The sequence below is a fragment of the Mus musculus genome, chromosome 1, assembly GCF_000001635.26.
Source record: "Mus musculus strain C57BL/6J chromosome 1, GRCm38.p6 C57BL/6J".
NCBI classification, from domain to species: domain Eukaryota; kingdom Metazoa; phylum Chordata; class Mammalia; order Rodentia; family Muridae; genus Mus; species Mus musculus.
In genome coordinates this window covers 95039490-95057281 of record NC_000067.6, presented here as the reverse complement: position 1 = coordinate 95057281, position 17792 = coordinate 95039490, and the positions used below count along the sequence as shown (strand labels likewise).

General features: G+C 35.2%; 1 pseudogene; it reads left to right on the top strand.

Moving 5' to 3' along the window:
* The first annotated feature begins 17238 nt into the window (after window positions 1–17238).
* On the top strand, window positions 17239–17348 carry Gm23181 (annotated as a pseudogene).
* The last annotated feature ends 444 nt before the right edge of the window (window positions 17349–17792 follow it).

Genomic DNA, 17792 nt, shown 5'->3' with positions numbered 1-17792 from the left:
TTTACATGCCACATCCAGGAATAGCTTTTATAGTTTGTTATATCACATTTTAGTCTTGATAAGAAATCACAAGACACAATAAGTGGATAAAGCAATCAAAACAGAATGATCACTTTAAAACTCCAACATGACAGAGCTTATAGAGTAGAAAATTACCATCTTCATTAATAATACATTAAGGTATCTGCTTTAAAAACATGCAAAATGAAAGAATACCTGTATAATATTAGCTAATGATGGAAACATTGAGAAAAATATCAAAAATGGATACTATAAATAAATAAGCATGATAACATAAATGGAGTCATCTGATAAGTACAGCCTTGGACACTTCATTATCAGTATGCTAACAAAACAAGATCAAGTAGAATGGAGGACATGTTGTAAGCTGGTAAAGAATGTTGTATTTTGGCTAGAAAGAAAATAAGATGAATTAACTTTCAGAAAAGCTTAATCAAATTTTAGCCAACATTAGATAGCACAACAGGAGAAGATAGAGAACTTCAGTTCAAGGCACAAATTATCGATTCTTGGCTCCTATCTTTTCAGGACAATGTAGTTTCATACTGCTTAATAAATTCTATATGCCAGGAATTAGAAAAGGTAAGAGACTAGTCAAGCCTGGTTCTCAGCAGCTGAGACCTGCCTTCAACTGCAAGGAGAGCCCCAGCTGAGGCACTGTTCTCTTTGGAGACCAAGAGGCTTCAGATCCTCTGACCTGATTTCTGGGGTATAGAAAAAAGGTGGCAATTAGGATATATGTGATCTACTAAAAGCAGAATATTTGAAAGAATAAGTCTGAATGTTCATGACATACTGGTAATCTTGTAATTACAGCTTTCTGAGGCTGATGCAAGGTGACCAAGTATATCGGGCATCGTGTACTATAGAGTGAGATTCTCAGGTGAGCACACCCAAATGAAGCAACACAACCCACACTGAAACACATCAAATAGAGTGGTAAATGTCCAGTTTCAATGGAAAATATTATTAATTACAGGCCCAGGAGGGTCACAGAGTGCCTACCAGGACCAAAACACATTTAAATCAATTGCAGTTCTACTGGAGACGTCAATAACAAAGCAAAAAGAACTTATAAAAACCAGTATGGAGTAACAGGAATATTGCATTATTTTTGTTAATATTTGACAATAAAAATGATTAAACTTAGTTTATGAGAACAAAAATTAGATGATAGGTTCTATTTCCTAGGAGGCCATGTTATTTCATTAAGAGATGGAAAACTCTGCCATTTGAGAAACAGTACCCTTATCTTGTCATGTATCAGCTGGTCGAGTTACTGTAGAGATGGAACTCTAGCTCCATACTTAAAATGGCTTCCTTAATCTCCCTATAATATATGCTATAGACTTCTGCTATGAAGATGGAACCAGAAACACTTACAAAGACATAAAAATAACAACAACACTTCTCTTTGTTTTGGGGAACCCTATGGCCAAAGCTTTGAGATACATGCCCCCGACACTTCTCAATTAAGAACTGGGGCTGGCTTTGATATTGTACAGGACTCATATCTACACAAATCTTTCAAGGAAACATTTGAGAAAGCATTTTGCATAATAAATGCCAGACATCTAGAGATAAATTCAAATGCTAAGGACATGCGTTTTAAATCCAGTGCTTTATTATCCAAAGCAGGAAACTTCTGCAGCTTATGCTATTTTAGATAACAGTTTCAAATCAGTAACATAATAGATATGATGTTAAGAGTAAACCATTGCGGAGGCAATTCAATTTATTGGTTCACTTCATTTGGTGATACTGGCAAGCTCAGCTGTAATTGCTGAGAACAGATTAAAAGAGGAATATGATGTGACTCAGTGGAAATCAAAAAAAAAAGTTACTCTGCAAATCACTGGGAAAAAGAGATGTAATTGTGATTGCTCATGCTTTACCACTTGTTGATCTTGTCTGTTTTTAACTATTTTGACCACTTAATGGTTTCAAACTATGCTAATTGGTAGAATATAATAGTAAAACATGAAGATTAATTCATTTTATATCTAGAAACTGTACTTCTGAATAGGGTGATGATCGTACATTTCCAAAGGTAATGCTTAGGTTCAATGCTTTCTGTAATGAAATTCAGAAGTGCCTTGGTACTAAGGGAACATGCTGAATATCCTGAAAAAAATTGATTTATGCCAGCAAATATTTACTATCTGGTTAGTTAAATAGATAGTTTAGGCTGATATGTTTTTACAGCTCCTAAACAATAGTAATTTGGACATATATTGTACCACTAGCTTCTTGCACTAGCATCTTATATGTGTGCTGTCCTTAAAGAAACACAAGTGGGTTATGATATTTGCTTTACAGCATTTTTAACAGTGAAGAATTTTTAATATAGAATCTTGTAAAAACAGTAACACTCACCAGTAGTTTTACTATTTCAGTGGGTTTTAATCTATTAAATTTGACAAAAGAATGTTCTCATTTATCTTCTAAAATTATTACCTGGAAGGCACATAATCATAGTTATACATATTTATGTTTGTACATATTTTAATTGTTCACATTCTATAGATGCATTTTAAATAATTTTAACTGAATTATTCAGATTTATGAATTTTAAGCTCATGATGATTGAGAAAAGCTAATAACCATATTTTAATCATTCCATTAAAAGTTACTTGCTGATATAATGAATAGTGACACTAAGTATTGAATTCTGAGAGGATAGCTAAGATGATGAATTCCTGGAATGAAATGCCAGGCGTTTTCCATTTTTGCTTACTATTTATAGCTAGACTACAAATTATAAGACATATATTACAATAACTTCTAGTCTATGCAGTCATGCTTTTTTCAGCATTCTTGTTTTACTACAGACTGTTACATATATATAACAATGAACTAATATTGTGGGAAAGATTAATATGTGTATTTATACACACTATCTAAATACATGCCAAGGGTAAGAGTAGTGTCTACTACACAATTAAGTTTGATTTATTTCATAAAGGTGGCAAGTTATTAGTTTGCATTTCTTGTATTCATAAGCTGAAAGTTATTTTTTAGCTTCACTAATTTGGGTAAAAGATTATGTTAAATGGAATATCTTAAGGGTAAATGTTCAGAAAATACTGGAATGCATGTTATCCTTTAAAATTATAGAATCTTTATTATAAAATTTTCATTAAAAATGACATATGTTGGGGTAAAGTTAGTGAACTAGAAACTGAAGCTGCTTGACTTAGGAAGCTGTTTTCAATGTGAAAAAGAATGGACTGTTTCCTAAGGAGAAAAGGACAAAAGACTGTTGGAATTCAGAGTAAAAGGATACCTAAAAAACACAGTAAAATTAAATAATAGTTAAGCCAGTTTAAAGAAGCTGAGACAAGCAGAACAGAGTTTCAGGCAAGTAAAGAGAAACAGTTCAGACGCTGCAGATAGGTGACTAAGATGGTTCTAGGAAGAGAGGGTATGAGGATTGTTATTGAGAAAGTTCACTGTCTTCAGAGGCCCCAAATCCAGCAGCAGGTCCTCGTGACATGGTAATTTCTTGGGTGATTGGCTCACCAGTGGAAAAGACTCTTATTTTGTTTATAGGATAAGAGGCTAGTGGAAAGTGTCATCATAAGAGGGATTCTAGTGAAGAAAAATGAACTACTATGGAGACGGTGAATAGGAGTAACCAAGAGACAACGGTGGAGTGTGCGAGGGCTGGGACTTGACAAGCTGGTAAGCACAGATTGCCAGAGACTGTGGAAACTATTAACATAACTCTCCATTTGGTATCTAGGTTTAGATTTCATCAACTAAGAATCAGTCCGGAGTTTCACGATCCAGACCTAAGGTTAGTAGTGTGTGGTGGTTTGAATATGCTTGACCCATGCATGGGAAGTGGCACTATTAGTAGGTGTGGCCTTGTTGGAGGAAGTGCTTCAGTGTGGAGATAGGTTTTGTGATCCTATATTAGGCTTAGCCTAGAGTAGTTGGGTCTTCTTCTGCTTACCTTAGGATCATAATGTAGAACTCTTAGCTCTTCAGTGTCAAGGCAGCCTGGATATTGCCATGTTTCCTACCATGAATAATATTGGACTGAACCACTACAGCTGTAAGACAGCTCCAATTAAATGGTTTCTTTTATAAGAGTTAGCTTGGTCATGGTGTCATTTCAGAGGAATGAAACCCTAACTAACCCTAGTGGATCAATCTCTTCAGCCACATATCTGGCATTTAATTGGTCTAGATCAAGAGAACCCTGAAGTATAACCCCATTAATAATACTTATGAAATCTAGAAATTCTAGAGCTATTTCCTCTACCTACATAGATCTCTGATTACCACTTGTAATATGCATTCCAGCTAGACAATTAGGTACTCTTTGGGACCTGGAAAATCTCCAAATTATGAGAAAAAATACCTGTAGAGCCAAATCTGTATAAACCTAAGTGTTACCAGATAGGCCACTGAAATGCAAATAGGGAAGATGAAACTTAAGAAAAACAATTACAGATTCAAACAGATTATTCCCGTATATTAACTGCTAGCACCCATGTATTGAAGACTTAGAAAGGAACACGTTTTATCTGTATTTTTTTCTTCCAGGCACTTTTTTTGTTTTTTAATTACTGCACTGCTGTCACAATTTTCACTATGTTGAATCAAAAGGATAATGTCTAGGAAGAGCATTGAATTCACTGGACCAACCAGTTATTAGAGGTTTTCAGTACATGGTACTGAGGGTTTTGTTAGATAAGGTATAAACTCTTCAGAAAAACATCATCACATCATGTGATGAAATTCCATTAAGGATATGTATACATACACATACATATAAACATATATACATATATGAAAATTTTTGAGTTTTATTGTTTATTAGATATTTTCTTTATTTATATATAAAATATAATCCTATTTCCTGGTTTCCCCTCAAAATACCCCCTGTCCATATTTTGGAAAAGGTATCATGAGGTGCAGAGAAGAAGGTATATCCTTTTGTTTTAGGAAAAAATGTTCTATAGATCTGTTAAATCCATTTGTTTCATAACTTATGTTAGCTTCACTGTGTTTCTGTATAGTTATCTTTCCATGATCCGTCCATTGATGAGAGTGGAGTTTTGAAGTCTCCCACTATTATTGTGTGCAGTGAAATGTGGACTTTGAGCTTTAGCAAAGTTTCTTTTATGAATGTGGATGCCCTTGAATTTGGAACATAGATATTCAGAATTGAGAGTTCATCTTGGTAGATTTTACCTTTGATGAGTATAAAGTGTCCCTCCTTGCCTTTTTTGATAACTTTAGGTTGAAAGTGGATTTTATTCAATATTAGAATGACTATTCCAGCTTGTTTCTTGGGACCATTTGCTTGGATGGTTTTCCACTCTTTTACTCTGAGGTGGTGTCTATCTTTGTCACTGAGGATGGTTTCCTGTATGCAGCAAAATGTTGGGTCCTGTTTATGTAACCAATCTGTTAGTCTATGTCTTTTTAATGGGGAATTGAGTCCATTGATATTAAGAGATATTAAGGAAAAGTAATTGTTGCTTCCTATTATTTTTGTTGTTAGAGTTGGGATTCTGTTCATGTGGCTATCTTCTTCATAGTTTGTTAAAAGGTTACTTTCTTGCTTTTGCTAGGTTGTAATTTCCCTCCTTGTATTGAACTTTTCCCTTTTCTATCCTTTGAAGGGCTGTATTTGTGGAAAGATATTGTATAAATTTGGTTTTCTCATGGAATACTTTGGTTTCTTCACCTGTGGTAATTAAGGGTTTTGTTGGGTATACGAGCCTGGGCTGACATTTGTGTTCTCTTAGAATCTGAATTACATCTGTCCAGGATTTCTCCCTTTCATGGTCTCTGGTGAGAAGTCTGTTGTAATTCTAATAGATCTGCCTTTATTTGTTACTTGACCTTTTTCTCTTAATGCTTTTAATATTCTCTCTTTGTTGTATGCATTTGGTGTTTTGATTATTTTGTGACTGGAGGAATTTCTTTTCTGGTCCAAACTATTTGGAGTTCTGTAGGCTTCTTGTATGTTCATGGGCATCTCTTTCTTTAGGTTTGGGAAGTTTTCTTCTATAATTTTGTTGAAGATATTTGCTGGCCCTTTAAGTTGGAAATCTTCATTCTCATCTACTTCTATTATCTGTAGGTTTGGTCTTCCCATTGTGTCCTGGATTTCCTGAATGTTTTGAGTTAGGATCTTTTTGCATTTTGCATTTTCTTTGATTGCTGTGCCCATGTTCTCTATGGAATCTTCTGTACCTGAGATTCTCTCTACCATCTCTTGTATTCTATTGCTATGGCTCCAGATTTCTTTCCTAGGACTTTTATCTCCAGCGTTGCCTCACTTTGGGTTTTCTTTATTGTGTCTACTTCTCTTTTTGGGTCTAGTATCGTTTTGTTCATTTCCATCACCTGTTTGGATGTGCTTTCCTGTTTTTCTTTAAGGACTTCTACCTGTTTGGTTGTGTTTTCGTCTTTTTCTTTAAGGACTTGTGACTCTTTAGCAGTGTTCTCCTGTATTTCTTTAAGTGAGTTATTAAAGTCCTTCTTGATGTCCTCTACCATCATCATGAGATATGCTTTTAAATCTGAGTCTAGTTTTTCAGGTGTGTTGGGGTGCCCAGGACTGGGTGAGGTGGGAGTGCTACGTTCTGGTGATGATGAGTGGTCTTGGTTTCTGTTAGTAAGATTCTTACGTTTGCCTTTCGCCTCTGGTAATCTCTGCAGTTAGTTGTTATAGTTGTCTCTGGTTAGAGCTTGTTCCTCTGGTGATTATGTTAGCCTCTATCAGCAGACCTTGGAGACTAGATCTCTACTGAGTTTCAGTGGTCAGAGTACTCTCTGCAGGCAAGCTCTCCTCTAGCAGGGAAGGTGCCCAGATATCTGGAGTTTGAACCTGCCTACTTGCAGAAGTTGTGTTCCACTTACCAGAGGTCCAAAGATCGCTTGGAGACTCCTCTACCGATCTTGGGGGTGCTCACAGACTCCGCACCCAAGGTGCCACTGTGATGGTGCTGACCGGAAGGGAATTGTGACCCTGGTCAGGCCTGGTTTTCTGCTTCCCTATTTAATGTTGTCTCAGGTCCCATGTGATTGGATTGGAGCAGAAGTTGTGTTCCACTCACCAGAGGTCCTAGATCCCGTGGAAAGTCCTCTGGGGACCTTGGGAGTGTTTGCGGACTCTGTACCCAAGGTGCCCTGGTGCTGGTGCCAACTGGAAGGGCGAAAACTTTTAAAATAATGTTGCCTAAGCCTTTTTCAATTATCCTTGGTTATATTTATCTCTTCTTTTTTCAATATTTACAAAGTATACACTCTTCTCAGTAGCCCGTGGAACATTCTGAAATCAAAAAGTGTTGTAAGTCCAAAAGAAAGCCTTATCAAATAAAAAAGAATCAAAATAACATATTGTATCATATCACATAATGGTGGAATAATACTAGACTATCACTTCAAGAAAAGTTGTATAAGTACTTGTAAACTTAACTATATATAGTTTTAAAAATATGTATTTTAACTTTTTCAATTATAATATAGTTATATCATTGTCCCTGTCCCCTTTTTTTCTCCAACCATATATATATATATATATATATATATATATATATATATATATATATATATATTCTCTCTCTCTCTCTTTAGTAATTGTTTTTTCATGTATATAATTAGGGACACAGCAATCTGTGGTCAGGTGGCACGAAAGATATTAGTGAGATGGGACTCTTGATAAAATAGTTTCAAGTGAATATAAGTAAAAATATTTTACTGCTATCCATCACAGTGTATGCTACTTAAAGAAATTAATTTTAAAAGTCTAGGAAGATATATTAAATCAATAAATCTTGAGAATTAACTGACCACAATTTTGATATTTGCTGTGATTATATCTCAATGATTTATTCACGTTTTGAGTGATCACATCACTTTTGCTACCAAAGTATGACTAGGCATTACCTACTGCCTATTCATTTCATAACTTTACCTACTCATTGCTTGCATATGTGCTAATTCTGCCTCTTTTCCCCAAATTATCTCTGTTCCAAGGAAGTAATTATTAGAACTGCAGCTACAAGCATAATGCTCAGAATAGTGAGCTCCATCCTAAAATTAAACATTCAAAAATAATCGCTCCATTCAAGTCATGAGTTATTACAGCAATTTAATAGTGATAATTTAGATGGAAAGTACATTTTTACTAGTCTACTAATCTTGTAGGCAGTTTAGTAACCATTTGTAGTGCAGTATTATTTTATAAGGAATAGATGATTTTTAAACATCTAATTGGATATTTGGCTCTTTTCTGATAACCTTTGATTTAATTAAATTATTATTTAAAATCTACATTGAGAAGTTAATCAAAATCTTTGTGATCTACCAAAAATAACACAGAGAAAATTTTATCTTGAAATGAATGGTTATTGACCTTTAAAATGGAAATTACTACTCTGAGCAAATTAAACATGACAGAAAGTGAACATGTGAAATTCTAAATGCTAGTTAAAGTTCTGAATTGCAAAGCAGAATATTTTATGACACACATAGGATCACTTAGTCCTAACTCATACATTTAAAATAAAACAAATTCATCCAAACTTACACTTGCATGCTATACATAGAATGCATAAAAAGCAATTTCAGTTTCACAAAAATGGCTAAAAAGAAGACAAAATTTCGTAGAGATGAACTCTTGTACACAAACGCCTAGTTTATCTCCTAAGGGACGTCTATCATATTAATTTCTAGGGTGACTGAATCAAATATGCTATAAAAACAGAAGCCTTTCAAAATAAAATTTTACTTCTTGCCATTTCTTACGGCTAAAGCTCATATCACAGTGTTCTTAGAGACTCATTGGAAAGCATTCTCATTTGAACATCCCACTTTCCTGGTTGGTGCCATTTGTTCTTGGCATTTCTTGGCTTAATCCTGTATTGTGCTTTTTTTTTTGTAACAAAATGCTGCTGTCTTTGCATCTCTTCTTCCTGAGGATGACAGTTGTTGGATGTCAGAATACTTCTTAAAACAGTGTGTTTAAGTTATATCTTAAAGGCTTTGTTTCCAAATATTGTTGTACTCACAGGTGCAGAGTCAGAACTTCAACTTATTTATAAGGGATTTGAGGGAAATAAACCAATTCACAACACATATCACAAACTTGATGTATACATTAGTTCACTACTTATACTGATTTCATCTACTAATACATCAAAAATATTGATAAGGCACATTATTTGACACCTGGAGAATTTTAGCATACATTATAAGGAACTGTAATACAAATGATAACTCCATTTAAAATAATCTTCTGGCAAAGGCATTGGGGCACACTTACAGCTCTGGCTATTGGAACATTTGGGCTTATACTACCTAATACAGGAGTTCATGAACTGTCTGGGATCTCTAGACTGAGAGATTTTTGGCCAGTCTTAGATATTTCACTATACAAATAAAACATAGGTTAAAATTAAATAATCCATAACAAAAATATATCTGTTAGTTTTATTAAAAGTCCTTTCAGCAATAAGAAAAAATACATTTTGGCTTCAGAAGTGCCATATTAAGAAGTCACAGAGTAAGCGTGTTTTGAACTGCTGAGTGATGAGCAAGAGAATTATATAAAGGCATATGATTTCTTGAGTAGCCTGGTAGAAGAAATGCAGGCTTTAAAGACACTTCCCAGAAGTGATAGAACATTATAGAAATATTCTCAGTTATACACAGAGAAATCTAATCTGCAGTTAACAGATCTTTATTAGAAAGCACAACTTCTAAACATTTGTTGGGAAACAGAAGGATGTTGTAAGATGTGTGTATTGGAAACTCTACAAGAACATTTTTATTGATAGCAGAAGGGAGTGTGGAAATGTGAGCAGGTAAGTGATTATCTTGTAATTATCAGTGGGCATCTTTCATGAATCAAAGAGTAATTTGTTAGTAAATATTCCCAAAGTTATGGGGGTCAAGTAGGAAGGTCTAGGGGCATATCCATGCTATGTAGCCAAAATGCTTCTTTGAGGAGCTGTAGAAATAGCTCAAATGTTAAGAGCATAATATCCTTCTACAGAGGGTATATTTTAGTTCTCAGCACCCAATAAATTCCCATCTCCCATATCAGGTAGTACAGGTAATTATACCCCAAGGTGCTCCAACCCCTTCTTCTGGCATCTATATGCACATAATAACCATAGATACATAAACAGATAAACACATACAATTGAAATAAAACAAGTAAAATCTTGAAATCTGTGTATCTTTTGACAACTTGATTTGATTTTGTGTAACACTAATTGATAACTGATAAAATAAAATTTATTGATAAAATGAAAATCCCTTTTCAACATTGGTATCTTAGTGTGAACAAACTAGTCTGTGCCACAGCCAAACTTTAAGGCTCTTCCAGAAACTGCTCTACATTCAACCACCTTAGGGCCATCTCTACTATCTTACTAAACATCTTACTAAAAATGCAGATATTTTTCCTACATCATTCTCTCACGTCTAGCCTGGTTACTTCTATTGACCTTCACATCCATGCATTTTCTGTACTTCAAAAGATTTATCCTGGGTCCATTCTTTACCTTCATTTCAAAGGAACTCAGCTTATGTTAGAATTATGTCTACCCCAAGACAAAGATCTCCCCCATGTCACATGCATCTTTCCCACACAGATACATCTACCACCATACTCCAATCTTAGAACAGGATGTTTATCATATATATATATATATATATATATATATATATATATATATATATATTATATTCCTTTCTGCCAATATGACTTAATTGTACAAACACCATTCCCAAACTCTAGACATAATATACTCCAATACCTTCTATGCTTTCTCGCCTGTTCTTCCATAGCAATCATAGAGCTTATAAAAGAAGTGTACACGCCAAGATCTCATTGAAAGAATATCAACAATAGGAAAAAATTCAAGGAGTTCAAAGAAGAAATGAATAAAACTCAGTGCAATCAAATATCTTAAGAATAAACATCTGAATGATGCTCAAGGAAACACAAAACTTAAGACTGTTGGAAATGGCAAAGACAATTTAAGACCTGAAAATAGAATTCAAACAACAGATTGCAGAACCAAATGATTCAAATGGAAAACTCACAGGAAAGACATACAAGTAGAATGACCTAAGCCAAAAACCAAGATCAGGTCTTGAAGAGAAAATAGAAGGTTTAGACCAAATAAGCAAAGATCATGAAATACCTTTAAACAAAACACAAGAAAGAAACAAGCAGAAAGTGTGAAACACTGTACACGAACACACCTTTGAATTATAAGTAGAGATGAGGTAGAAGAATCCAACTTCAATGGCATAGTCAAGCTTTTTCACAGACAGGGCTATCCAAGATATTCCCAAACATACAACCTGTTGCTGTTACCCTTGGTTACTCTTAGAGGTAAAATATGACTTCCTATTTCTAAAGGCACCATGGACTTCAGAAACAGGCCATGGAGGTCTCTGAGCTGGAACCGGCCTTAAGGCCTCCTCCCTGACAACTAGCTTTTATGGTCCTAGAAGGCATTGTGCAAGTTTCCAAAAGAGGGAAGAAATCAACAGTCCAGTCAGTTCTGATGCCTGTGAACAACACCGATTACCAGCAAAGCAAGATAACCCTAAGGGTGCAGTGTAGCACACATACCTTAACAGAACCCAAAACTTCAGTAATTGGATGCTCAACCAGAGGGAATCCATGCCGTGGGTGAGAGTCTTAAGCCCATACCCACAGTGACATACCTACAACCAGGTCACACCTATTCCATCAAGGCCACACCTCCAGATGGTGCCACTCCCTGGTCCAAGAATATACAAACCATCACACCTAGTAATATCATAAGCTACAGCCTTAAAATTCCCATCAACATGACTGCCTAACATGAATGGAACTAGGTTGTTGGACTAAAAAAGAAAGTCTATCCTCAACCTCATATATATATATAAAAAAAAAAAAAAAAAAAAAAAAACTATAGGCCAAACTGAGGCTAAACTGAGAGCATATTTACAAACCCATCAAACTCCTGGCAGATATTTAAGGAGAAGTCAATACAGATGCTATTAGTTTCTAATGTTAAATTAAACTTGCTGGCTTAAAATATATTCTATCTATTGAGAATAAAAATTGCCTGATTTTTAGCTAAGGATTTCTCCTTTATTTTTTAGAAATCATGGTTTTGTATCTAATTTTCATCTACAGACTTTGAAGGCAATTTTACATCCATGTTAAAGTGCTGTTTTCTCACTCTTTCCCCTTAGGTAAATAGATATTCACACTTTCCAGTAAAGTTTATTGAGTCTCTTGACAAGCATGGTGGATCACACCTACATTCCTACTGCACAGATGCTGGAGGGCTGTGCAGCAGAGACCTCAGCTACTTAACAGGTTGAAAATCAGCCTATGCGGCATAAAATAAAAAAGGATTAATGATGGAAAAAGTGATAAAACATTTGAATGGAATACACAAGAACCCAGATTCAATCTCATGCTTAAAAAAATAAGCATATTATTAGGAATATTATCTTCTTATTCTGAAAAACATCTGCATATTTCCAATTTCAAGATTGCTCCACTTAACATATGTGCATGTTGAGTATGATTATGGAAAGCACTGAAGCAAGTTTTCAAACTTGTTTTTAACCTATTGAAAAATTAAAATTTAGACAAAGTTAATAAAACTGAATTAAGTATAAACCTAGAGAACTATTAAAACTCAATCTTTTATTATGTCGAGTATAACATAAATCCTCTTTCCCATTTTGTGATATTTTATAAAGAACCAAGAATGATTTATTGCTCTTCTGAGTTGAACTTTCAAGGTAGTAATAAGAATGTAAGTAATATTTATAGCTTCTTAGGCTGTAGTGCCAATAGAGATATCAATAAGCTTGAATTCATAGCTCGGGTTTAATGACAAATTTGTTATTTTTGAAATGAGATGTCAAAAGAGTGCCTTGGTTTTTATAACCCCTAATGTAGGGAAGTGACTAAAAGAACTTTAAAATTGAGCTCTGCTAGAGTACTCACGTTCACAGTGCAAGTGAACTCACTATGCTGCATTCCTTCAACTATTCTGAATGCTCTAAAAATAATGTGCATCCATAGAGATAAAATGTTGCCAAATTCCTACAGACCAATTGAAGGAGTTCTGTTTTAATTTAGTCCTATTATACATCTCTGTTGCCTAAAGATTTTTATGGCATTATATGCATCATAAGTATATATGCAAGCTTATTATTCTTGTCTAGTATAAGCAATCTTTGATAATTTCCAGAACTTTTTTCCAATTGTTTTCTTAATACATACCAATTTAAATCATAATTACCAAAGAAAAATCATAATTACCTATCAGAATATTTGTTTCTCAAAGTGTATTAGATATGTTTTGATACTGAAAGGATATTCCTTTTGTAATGTAATCAATGAGTTCAATGAACATGGTTCAGGAAACATCAGTAAAAATAACTAAATTATTATTCACTATTAGATTATCAAATTTTGATACTTAAATACATATATAAATTAAAATTTATTTAGTAGAGAAATTCTTATTATGGTTGTATATGGCATTTCTGGGAAGAAATATGATATTTTATAATCATAATTATTCTAAAATAATGGTAGTTCTTACCTTGCATATTTGTTTTGACTTTCATTGAACAGGTTTTTTTCATATAAGATACTCTGACTGTTATTTCACTTCCCTAAATTACTCCCAGATGCCACTCAATGCCCTTATCTACACAATGCCACAACCTTTCTATCTCCCTCTCTCCCTTTAGAGAAGAAATAGGCAAACAAACAAACAACAGAGTAAAAATAGAGATAAACATAAAAGTCTCTCTTTCTCTGTCTCTGTCTCAATCTCTGCTTCTCTGTTTCTCATGTGCACACACACACATACACACACATACACACACATGCACACATGCACACATACAGAAACATGACTAAAATTTATTATTTCATTAATTAAGGCCAACCACAATGTATTCAGATTTCAATCTTTTCCAGGATTAATTCATATCATATATACAATGCTCATAATAATATGGACAACTGATGGAACAAAGATTTGAGGGTTATTATTTCTTTTAACATCTTTTGCAACATGCTTTGGATATCTTTTAATCATGCTAATATCTTCATAAACAAGGGAGTTGAAAGAAGCCACTCAAATTGGTAACACAAATTTGATTTGTTATGATCACACATAATGGAAAGAAGATGGTGTTAAATTTTTTGCATCCTAGCAGAGTTTCTAACTATAGTAATAAGTCAAGGAACAGAAGTAAAAGAAATCATATAAAAAAGGAAGAAATCTACACACATACAAAATAAATCTTTAAGTATATTAGATAATTTTGCTTTCTTTATTGCTAAAATTATTATATCACTATTGTTTTGGAAGATTTTTAATATGCTTACTTTGAGAATTTCATATAATATATTTCAATAATATTTTTTCTTCCCCTACTTCCTGCCAGATGTCATCCCTTACCTCCCTATCTATTCAACTTCAATTTGTTTTTCTCTTCAAAACAGAAACAATACCAACAGAATCATGCAAACTCATTTGTGTTGGCCAACTACTACAGAGCATGCTGTCTGTCCTGGAGTGTGGTTGATATATCCGATATCATTCTATTGAAGAAATCTGATTGAAATAAAACTTTCTTTTATTTCCAATAGATCACGAAGAGTGGAGCAGAGATTGAAGAAAAGGCCATACAGAGAATGCCCCACCTGGGTATCCATTCCATAGCAGCCACCAATCCCATTCACTATTGCTGAGGCCAAGAAGTGCTTGCTGATAGGAGCCTGATATGGATGTCTCCTGAGAGTCTCAGCCAGAGCCTTACTGATACAGATGTGGATGCTTGCGGCCAACCATCAGACTGAGCAGTGGAGGAGTTTAGGGAAGGAATGAAGGAGCTGAAGAGGTTTGCAAACCCATAGGAAGAACAGCAATATCAACCAACCAGACCCTCCAGAGCTCCCAGGGACTAAACCACCAAAGAGTATTCATGGAGGGATTCATGGCTCCAGTCACATATGTAGCAGAGGACGGTCTTGTTGGGCATTAATGGGAGGAAAGACCCTTGGTCCTGTGAAGGCTCAATGCCCCAGCATAGGGGAATGCTAGGGTGGTGAAGTGGAAGTAGGTGGATGGGTGGGGAAGCACCCACGTGGGGGTATGGGGAGGGGGCATGGAATGGGTGGTTTTTGGAGAGGAAACCAGGTGGGGACATTCAAAATGTAAATAAACAAATTATCAAATAAAAAATGTTAGAAAGTAGATCACGGATGGCTTTTTGGCTAGGCATGGAACCCAGTTCTTACTTCCCCTTTTCTTTGCCTAGAATTTTTACAGCTCTGTTCACATTGCCACGGGCTCTGTGAGTTTTCCCTGTTGTGTCTAGAAAACATGTTTCCACTGAAATCTTTAATCCCTTCTAGCCCTAGTCATCTTTCTATTTCCCCGTTCCACATTAGTACCTGAGACATCATATGAAGGGTAAAATGTAGACATCTCATTCAGGCTGAATACTCCAAAGATTCTCACTCTCTGTGTATTGCCAAGTTGTGGGTTTCTATGCAAGGGAAAGCTTCTCTAATGAGGAATAAGTGATGAACTGATTTAATAAAAATATGTTATTAGGAGGCATTTTATCACAATGTTCACTTAGCAGAATAATAGCAATTATTCTATCATTATTAATAATAATAGTAATTATTATTCTAGGTCCTGTGACCTATCTAGTTTCAGGTTCTTGGTCTCACTAACAGTGTCAGGTACGGGTCTGATAATGTGAAGAGGGCCTTAAATCCAATAAGAGGCAGTTGGTTACTCTAATAAGAGTCATGCCCCTATTTAGTAGAAAGACATATCTTTCATGGAAGGCCATTATTATAGCTCACAGCGTTCACAGTTGGGTGAGATTAATAATTACTTTTCGTTTCTGATAGCATGTATAATACCCTCCATCACTATAAAAACTATCCGCTAGGGGTGATGTTTCTGGTTGACTACCAATCAATCACATTCTTTTATATTTTATGATATAAGTAAGTGATGTGACGTGGGCTTGCCATCAGTGTGTGGAAGGTAACATTATCAATAGCCTTTTGAATTATAAAAGTGTTATAAAAAAAAAGCCTCATGGAAACCTACTAGTGTAGAAGCTTACTAAAATAGCTTCAGCTTGAAAACTATGAGGATTATAATATGGATGTATTCTGTTTCTTTTGTTACATATATATATATATATATGTGTGTGTGTGTGTGTGTGTGTGTGTGTGTATAAAAACTTAAGCATATATTGTGACATATTTTTTCTGAACAAAATGCTTCTTAGCACAATTTTAAAAGTGATAGTCTTTCTCCATCTCAGCTAGTTCCCAAATAAATAAATCTAAGACAAAAGATTTATTTAATAGACTTACAGCCCAGTAGCTGAGCAGTTATTAATCTATTCAGTTACGCTAAGCTAATCTGGCTACCTCTCAGACAAAAGCCTCGAGATACTCACACTTTAGTAATGACCTATCTCTCTCTGCTCCAAATGTGTTCTCATGGTGCCTCTCGACTTTCTCCTTTTGGTGATTTCTCTTTCTTCTCTCTCTACCCCTTCCCTGAAATGAATGTGGATGCTTATAGCCAATGATCAGACTGAGCAAGGGGACCCCAGTGGTATGCCAAGTCAAGCCGTATTCTCAGCACTGCTCAGTCATTGGCTGATCAGCCTTTACTGACAATTCAGAGAATAAATGGGTAGGAATGTTTACATAACATTGAAATGGAAGATTCTTAGAATAAGCATTACAATGTCATGTCCAGATTGCAACCAGATGTGGGAGAAGAAATAGGCACTTAAATAATACAAACATAGTCTTTACACAATGCACAATAACATTATGCCTACAAATGCTGATATATTCTTGCATAAAGAAAGGTAGACAATTGAACCATTTGTTTTGGAATAGAAGATATAGTAATTAATATGCATTTCTTTGTTTAAAAGCAATTCACAGTCCTTAGTTACATGAAATGTACATACAATCTATTATAGTCCCTCTGCTGTGTCTGGCATCTGAAAGCAAAAGACTTGATGGGTATGTGCTTATATTATACAGAGAAACATACAAATATCGACTATGAGACTAGAAGAAATTTCAAACAGCCAGAACTATAATAATAATAATAATAATAATAATAATAATTAATAATAATAATAATAATACCTGTTCCAAATGTGTCCATGTGCATCAGTAGATGGCAGCAAGAAGAGAGGTTATATCTATGCTCAGTGCTTTGACCTATGAACATCTGAATGATTAGTAGCTTAACATTCTCTAAAAAATTGGAGGAAGGGGTGAGTTGGGGAGGAGATAGCCTGAAATGACCACCAGTCTGGTGCCAGGTAGCCCAGACAAGAAGCGTGTCTGAGATGACTTCCAGTCTGACACCAAGGCAGGTCTGGATGGGCTCCCAGGATGAGAAGCAAGCTGAAAAGCTACAGACTAAAAGAACCCTGCCTGGAACCATAGTCCTGAGCAGGAATGAGCCCAAGACAGACTACCTTTGAAAGGGAATAATATGACAGGCTGGGCAAGGAGTGAACCTAAGAAGACCACCGGACTGGCACCATGCGGCCCTGACAGTAAGTTAGCCTGGGATGACCACTAGTCTGGCATTGTGCAGTTCAGGGGATGGGGGGAACCATGCCCTAGGTGACCCCCTGCCCAGTGCCATAATGCATGAGCAGAACATAATATTCTTGAGAGCACTCATGAG